The sequence below is a fragment of the Arachis hypogaea genome, chromosome 19, assembly GCF_003086295.3.
Source record: "Arachis hypogaea cultivar Tifrunner chromosome 19, arahy.Tifrunner.gnm2.J5K5, whole genome shotgun sequence".
Classification (NCBI taxonomy): Eukaryota; Viridiplantae; Streptophyta; class Magnoliopsida; order Fabales; family Fabaceae; genus Arachis; species Arachis hypogaea.
Window position 1 is genome coordinate 114,467,781 of NC_092054.1, and position 6,272 is coordinate 114,474,052.

At 40.4% G+C, this 6,272-nt stretch overlaps 1 non-coding gene across 1 annotated transcript; it reads right to left on the reverse strand.

Moving 5' to 3' along the window:
- Positions 1–656: 656 nt before the first annotated feature.
- Positions 657–764, reverse strand: LOC112780218 (small nucleolar RNA R71). The gene has a single exon (XR_003191070.1). It is a non-coding gene; the product is annotated as a small nucleolar RNA R71 (small nucleolar RNA).
- Between the last annotated feature and the right edge of the window lie 5,508 nt (positions 765–6,272).

The window sequence follows — 6,272 nt, forward strand, 5'->3', positions numbered from 1 at the left end:
ATTTTCGAATTCTTCTCATCTCTCTTCTCCTTCTTACATTCTTCTCTTCTTATACTTGCATAAGGAATCTCTATACTGTGACATAGAGGATTTCATATTTTCTTTTCTATTTTCTTCTTTTTCATATGAGCAGGAACAAGGATAAGAACATTCTTGTTGAAGTTGATCCTGAACCTGAAAGGACTCTGAAGAGGAAGCTAAGGGAAGCCAAAGCACAACTCTTTGGAGAAAATCTGACAGAAATTTTCGAAAAAGAAGAAAACATGGCCAAAAATAATAACAATGCAAGGAAGATGCTTGGTGACTTTACTGCACCAAATTCCAATTTACATGGAAGAAGCATCTCAATTCCTGCCATTGGAGCAAACAACTTTGAGCTTAAACCTTAATTAGTTTCTCTGATGCAACAAAACTGCAAGTTTTATGGATTTCCATCTAAAGATCCTTTTCAGTTCTTAACTGAATTCTTGCAGATCTGTGATACTGTTAAGACCAATGGGATTGATCCCGAGGTCTACAGGCTTATGCTTTTCCCGTTTGCTGTAAGAGACAAAGCTAGAGTATGGTTGGACTCTCAACCTAAAGATAGCCTGAACTCTTGGGATAAGCTGGTCACGGCTTTCTTAGCCAAGTTCTTTCCTCCTCAAAATCTTAGCAAGCTTAGAGTGGATATTCAAACCTTCAAACAGAAAGAAAGTGAATCCCTCTATGAAGCTTGGGAGAGATACAAGGAGCAGACCAAAAAGTGTCCTTCTGACATGCTTTCAGAATGGACCATCTTGGATATATTCTATGATGGTCTGTCTGAGCTATCAAAGATGTCACTAGACCATTTTGCAGGTGGATCCATTCACCTAAAGAAAATTCCTGCAGAAGCTCAAGAACTCATTGACATGGTTGCAAATAACCAGTTCATGTACACTTCTGAAAGGAATCCTGTGAATAATGGGATGCCTATGAGGAAGGGAGTTCTTGAAATTGATACTCTGAATGCCATATTGGCTCAGAACAAAATATTGACTCAGCAAGTCAATATGATCTCTCAGAGTCTGAATGGATTGAAGGAATCATCCAACAGTACTAAAGAGGCATCATATGAAGAAGAAGCTTATGATCCTGAGAACCCTGCAATAGCAGAGGTGAATTACATGGGTGAACCCTATGGAAACACTTATAATCCCTCATGAAGAAATCATCCAAATTTCTCATGGAAGGATCAACAAAAGCCTCAACAAGGCTTTAATAATGGTGGAAGAAATAGGTTTAGCAATAGCAAGCCTTTTTCATCATCCACTCAGTAACAGACAGAGAGTTCTGAGCAGAATCCATCTAGCTTAGCAAATATAGTCTCTGATCTATCTAAGGTCACTGTAAGTTTCATGAATGAAACACGGTCCTCCATTAGGAATTTAGAGGTACAAGTGGGCCAGCTGAGTAAAAGAGTCACTGAAACTCCTCCTAGTACTCTCCTATGCAATACAGAAGAGAATCCAAAAAGAGAGTGCAAGGCCATTGATTTAACCATCATGGCCGAACCTACAAGGGAGGGAGAGGACGTGAATCCCAGTGAGGAAGACCTCCTAGGACGTCCAGTGATCAACAAGGAGTTTCCCTCTGAGGAACCAAAGGAATCTGAGGCTCATCTAGAGACCATAGAGATTCCTTTGAACCTTCTTATGCCATTCATGAGCTCTGATGAGTATTCTTCTTCTGAAGAGAATGAAGATGTCACTGAAGAGCAAGTTGCCAAGTACCTTGGTGCAATCATGAAGCTGAATGCCAAATTATTTGGTAATGAGACTTGGGAAGATGAACCTCCCTTGCTCATCAATGAACTGAGTAATCTGGATCAACTGACATTGCCTCAGAAGAAACAAGATCCTAGAAAGTTCTTAATACCTTGTACCATAGGCACCAAGACCTTTGAGAAGGCTCTATGTGACCTTGGGTCAGGGATAAACCTCATGCCACTCTCTGTAATGGAGAAACTAGGAATCTTTGAGGTGCAAGCTGCCAGAATCTCATTAGAGTTGGCAGACAACTCAAGAAAACAGGCTTATGGACAAGTAGAGGATGTGTTAGTAAAGGTTAAAGGCCTTTACATCCCTGCTGATTTCATAATCCTAGACACTGGGAAGGATGAGGATGAATCCATCATCCTTGGAAGACCCTTCCTAGCCACAGCAAGAGCTGTGATTGATGTGGACAGAGGAGAGTTAGTCCTTCAACTGAATAAGGACAACCTTGTGTTTAAAACTCAAGGATCTCCTTCTGTAACCATGGAGAGGAAGCATGAAAAGCTTCTCTCACTGCAGAGTCAACCAAAGCCCCCACAGTCAAACTCTAAGTTTGGTGTTGGGAGGCCACAACCAAACTCTAAGTTTGGTGTTGAACCCACACATTCAAACTCTAAGTTTGGTGTTGGGAAGTTCCAACAATGCTCTGAACATCTGTGAGGCTCCGTGAGAGCTCACTGTCAAGCTATTGACATTAAAGAAGCGCTTGTTGGGAGGCAACCCAATGTTATCTAATTATATTTATTTATTTTCTATTGTTATTTTATATTTTTCTTAGGTTGATGATCATGTGAAGTCACAAAAACTACTAAAAAATCAAAAACAGAATGAAAAATAGAATGAAAAATAGCACACCCTGGAGGAGAACAGTCTGGTGTTTAAACGCCAGAAACAAGCATCTGTCTGGCGTTTAACGCCAGAAACAGGCACCAAGCTGGCGTTTAACGCCAGAAACAAGCATATGCCTGGTGTTAAACGCCAGAAACAAGCTACATTTGGGCGTTTAACGCCAGAAACAGGCATCAGTCTGGCGTTAAACGCCAGGATTGCACAGCAAGGGCGTTTTACATGCCTAATTGGAGCAGGGATGTTAAGTCCTTGATCCCACTTGATCTGTGGACCCCACAAGATCCCCACAGGATCTGTGGACCCCACATGATCCCCACCACTTCTTCTCTCCTCTTCACACCTTTTCATAACTCTCTTCCCCTCCAAAACCATCATACACCCACCTACACCCACCCACTCAAATTCAAACCATCACTCCTTCCTTTTCACACATCATAACCACCTTAAACCCTCAGTGGCCGAACCATTCACACACCTCCATCTCCTCCATCTCTTCTTCTTCTCATCCTTTCTTTCTTCTTTTGCTCAGGGACGAGCAAATATTTTAAGTTTTGTGTGGTAAAAGTATAGCTTTTTATTTTTCCATAACCATTAATGGCACCTAAGGCCAGAGAAACCTCTAGAAAGAGGAAAGGGAAGGCAATTGCTTCCACCTCTGAGTCATGGGAGATGGAAAGATTCATCTCAAAGGTCCATCAAGACCACTTCTATGAAGTTGTGGCCAAGAAGAAAGTAATCCCTGAGGTTCCTTTCAAGCTCAAAAAGAATGAGTATCCGGAGATCCGACTTGAGATCCAAAGGAGAGGTTGGGAAGTTCTCACCAACCCCATTCAACAAGTCGGGATCCTAATGGTTCAAGAGTTCTATGCAAACGCATGGATCACTAGGAACCATGATCAAAGTGTGAACCCAAATCCAAAGCATTGGCTTACCATGGTTCGGGGAAAATACTTAGATTTCAGTCCGGAAAATGTAAGGCTGGCGTTCAACTTTCCAATGATGGAAGAGAACGCACGCCCCTACACAAGAAGGGTCAACTTTGATCAAAGGTTGGACCAAGTCCTCATAGACATATGTGAGGAAGGAGCTCAATGGAAAATTGACTCAAGAGGCAAGTTAGTTCAATTAAGAAGGCATGACCTCAAACCAGTGGCTAGGGGATGGCTAGAGTTCATTCAACGCTCAATTATTCCTACTAGTAACCGGTCTAAAGTTAATATAGACCGGACCATCATGATCCATAGTATCATGATTGGAGAAGAGGTGGAAGTTCATGAGATTATACCTCAAGAACTCTACAAGGTGGCTGACAAATCCTCCATGTGGGCAAGGCCTTTCCTCACCTCATTTGCCACCTCTGCAATTCGGCTGGAATTGACATAGAGGGAGACATCCTCATTGAAGAGGACAAGCCCATTACTAAGAAAAAGATGGAGCAAATAAGAGATCATGGACCTCAACATGAGCATGAGGAAATTCCTCACCATGAAATCCCTGAGATGCCTCAGGAGATGCACTTTCCTCCACAGAATTATTGGGAGCAAATCAACACCTCCCTAGGAGAATTAAGTTCCAACATGAGACAACTAAGGGTGGAACACCAAGAGCACTCCATCATCCTCCATGAAATTAGAGAAGATCAAAGAGCTATGAGGGAGGAGCAACAAAGATAAGGAAGAGACATAGAGGAGCTCAAAAGCACCATTGGTTCTTCAAGAAGAGGAAGACGCCACCTTCACTAAGGTGGACTCATTGCTTAATCTCCTTGTCTATTTATTTTTTGTTTTCGGTTTCCATGCTTCATATTTAATTATGTTTGTGTCTTTACTATATGATCATTAGTGTCTAAGTGTCTATGCCTTAAAGTTATGAATATGAATCCATCACCTCTCTTAAATGAAAATTGTTCTAAAAACAAAAGAACAAGAAGTACATGGTTTCGAATTCATCCTTGAAACTAGTTTAATTATTTTGATGTGGTGGCAATGCTTTTTGTTTTCTGAATGTATGCTTGAACAGTGCATACGTCTTTTGAAGTTGTTGTTTATGAATGTTAAATATGTTGGCTCTTGAAAGAATGATGAAAAGGAGAAATGTTATTTGATAATCTGAAAAAATCATAAAAATGATTCTTGAAGCAAGAAAAAGCAGTGAATACAAAAGCTTGCAGAAAAAAATGGTGAAAATAAAAGAAAAAGAAAAAGAAAAAGTAAGCAGAAAAAGCCACAAGCTCTTTAAACCAAAAGGCAAGAGCAAAAAGCCAATAGCCCTTAAAACCAAAAGGCAAGGGTAAATAAAAAGGATCCAAGGCTTTGAGCATCAGTGGATAGGAGGGCCTAAATGAATAAAATCCTGGCCTAAGCGGCTAAACCAAGCTGTCCCTAACCATGTGCTTGTGGCGTGAAGGTGTCAAGTGAAAACTTGAGACTGAGCGGTTAAAGTCAAGGTCCAAAGCAAAAAAAAGAGTGTGCTTAAGAACCCTGGACACCTCTAATTGGGGACTTTAGTAAAGCTGAGTCACAATCTGAAAAGGGTCACTTAGTTTTGTGTCTGTGGCATTTATGTATCCAGTGGTAATACTGGAAGACAAAGTGCTTAGGGCCACGGCCAAGACTCATAAAGTAGCTGTGTTCAAGAATCAAAATACTGAACTAGGAGAATCAATAACACTATCTGAATTCTAAGTTCCTATAGATGCCAATCATTCTGAACTTCAATGGATAAAGTGAGATGCCAAAACTATTCAAGAGGCAAAAAGCTACAAGTCCCGCTCATCTGATTGGAGCTAAGTTTCATTGATATTTTGGAATTTATAGTATATTCTCTTCTTTTTATCCTATTTGATTTTCAGTTGCTTGGGGACAAGCAATAATTTAAGTTTGGTGTTGTGATGAGCGGATAATTTATACGCTTTTTGGCATTATTTTTACATAGTTTTTAGTATGATTTGGTTAGTTTTTAGTATATTTTTATTAGTTTTTAAATAAAAATTACATTTATGGACTTTACTATGAGTTTGTGTGTTTTTCTGTGATTTCAGGTATTTTCTGGCTGAAATTGAGGGACCTGAGCAAAAATCAGATTTAGAGGTTGAAGAAGGACTGCAGATGCTGTTGGATTCTGACCTCCCTGCACTCAAAGTGGATTTTCTGGAGCTACAGAACTCCAAATGGCACGCTCTTAATTGCGTTGGAAAGTAGACATCCAGGGCTTTCCAGCAATATATAATAGTCCATACTTTACCCGAGTTTCGATGACGTAAACTGGCGTTTAACACCAGTTCCATGCTGCATTTTGGAGTTAAACGCCAGAAACAGGTTGCAAAGTGGAGTTAAACGCCAGAAACAGGTTACATACTGGCGTTCAACTCCAAGAGAAGCCTCTACACGTGTAAATCTCAATGCTGAGCCCAAGCACACACCAAGTGGGCCCTGGAAGTGGATTTCTACATTATTTACTCATTTCTGTAAACCCTAGTAACTAGTTTAGTATAAATAGGACTTTTTACTATTGTATTTACATCTTTGGATCATCTTTGGAACATCTTTTGATCTTTAGATCACGTTTGAGGGCTGGCCATTCGGCCATGCCTGGACCTTATCACTTATGTATTTTCAACGGTAGAGT